This window comes from Triticum urartu, chromosome 7 (genome assembly GCF_003073215.2).
Source record: "Triticum urartu cultivar G1812 chromosome 7, Tu2.1, whole genome shotgun sequence".
NCBI classification, from domain to species: domain Eukaryota; kingdom Viridiplantae; phylum Streptophyta; class Magnoliopsida; order Poales; family Poaceae; genus Triticum; species Triticum urartu.
Window position 1 is genome coordinate 289,483,445 of NC_053028.1, and position 2,363 is coordinate 289,485,807.

The following is a 2,363-nucleotide window of genomic DNA, read 5'->3' on the forward strand; positions in this document are numbered from 1 at the left end:
TACGCAAAAAGATAGGCCTAATCATTTCAGCAAAGCGCTCAAAATCCTCATCATCCTTTTTCTTGGATGGTTTTGGAGGAAAAGGCATGGGTTTCTGAACCTAAGGTTCCCTTTCTTTATCATGTTTCCTAGCAACAAAGTCTCTTTTATCATAACGTTGATTCTTTGGTTGTGGGTTATCAAGATCAACATCAGGTTCAATTTCTACATCATTATCATTACTAGGTTGAGCATCATCATGAACATTATCATTAATATTTTTACTAGGTTCATGTTCATTACCAGATTGTGTTTCAGCATCATACATAGATATATCATTTGGATTATCAGGTGGTTCAGCAATAGGTTCACTAGAAGTTTGCACAGTTCTATCATTTTTCTTCTTCTTCTTTTTAGAAAAACTAGGAACATCAATATTATTTCTTTGAGGATCTTGCTCGATTCTCTTAGGGTGGCCTTCAGGATACAAAGGTTCCTGAGTCATTCTACCAGTTCTAGTAGCCACTATAACAGCATAATCATTTTTCTTATTATTCATTTCATTAAGCACTTCTTTTTGAGCCTTAAGTACTTGTTCTACTTGAGTGGTAACCATAGAAGCATGTTTGCTAACAAGTTTAAGTTCACCTTTAATATCAGCCATATAATCACCCAAGCGTCTAATCATATAAGCATTTTCTTTTAATTGTCTACCAAAATAAGCATTAAAGTCGTCTTGCTTAAACATAAAGTTATCGAACTCATCCAAGCACTGACTAGCAGTTTTAGTAGGAGGAACTTCAGTTTTATCATATCTATAGAGAGAATTTACCTTTACCACCTGTGTTGGGATATCGGGATCAGGAGGTTCTTCAATAAATAAAGAATTAAGATCATATGTTTCTTCAATAGGCGGTATATTAAGACCATGTATTTCTTTAATAGGAGGTAAATTCTTAACGTCTTTAGCTTTAATACCTTTTTCTTTCATAGATTTCTTTGCCTCTTGCATATCTTCGGGACTGAGAAATAGAACACCTCTCTTCTTCGGAGTTGGTTTAGGAATAGGCTCAGTAATTGGAGCAGGAGATGGCTCAGGAGCTGGCTCAGGAGGTGCCCAATTATTTTCATTTGTCAACATATTATTCAATAGAATTTCAGCTTCATCCGGTGTTCTTTCCTTGAAAAGAGAACCAACACAACTATCCAGGTAATCTCTGGAAGCATCGGTTAGTCCATTATAAAAGATATCAAGTATTTCAGGTTTCTTAAGAGGATGATCAGGCAAAGCATTAAGTAACTTGAGAAGCCTCCCCCAAGCTTGTGGGAGACTCTCTTCTTTAATTTGCACAAAGTTGTATATTTCCCTCAAAGCAGCTTGTTTCTTGTGAGCAAGGAAATATTTAGCATAGAAGTAATAAATCATATCCTGGGGACTACGCACACAATCAGGATCAAGAGAATTAAACCATATCTTAGCATCACCCTTTAATGAGAACGGAAATATTTTGAGTATATAAAAGTAACGCGATCTCTCATCATTAGTGAACAGGATAGCTATATCATTTAACTTAGTAAGATGTGCCACAATAGTTTCAGATTCATAGCCATAAAACGGATTAGATTCAACCAAAGTAATTATATCAGGATCAACAGAGAATTCATAATCTTTATCAGGAACACATATAGGTGAAGTAGCAAAAGCAGGGTCGGGCCTCATGTTATCTCTAAGTGATTCTTTGTTCCATTTAATTAATAACCTCTTAAGCTCCTATGTATCTGTGCAAGCTAAAATAGCTAAAGAAGCATCTTGATCAAATAAATAACCCTCAGGAATAACAAGTGATTCTTCATCATCACTTTCATCTTCATAATCAGATTCAATATTTTCAATCTCTCTAGCCCTAGCAAGTCGTTCTTCTAGAAAATCATTAAGTGGCACAGTAGTATCAGGCATAGAGGTAGTCTCATCATAAGTATCATGCATAGCAGAAGTGGCATCATCAATAACATGCGACATATCAGAACGAATAGCAGAAGCAGGTGTAGGTGTCGCAAACTTACTCATAACAGAAGGTGAATCAAGTGCAGAGCTAGATGGCAGTTCCTTACCTCCCCTCGTAGTTGAGGGATAGATCTTGGTTTTTGGATCTCTCAAGTTCTTCATAGTGTCCAGCAGATATAAATCCCAAGTGACTCAAAGAATAGAGCTATGCTCCCCGGCAACGGCGCCAGAAATTAGTCTTGATAACCCACAAGTATAGGGGATCGCAACAGCTTTCGTGGGTAAAGTATTCAACCCAAATTTATTGATTCGACACAAGGGGAGCCAAAGAATATTCTCAAGTATTAGCAGCTGAGTTGTCAATTCAACCACACCTGGA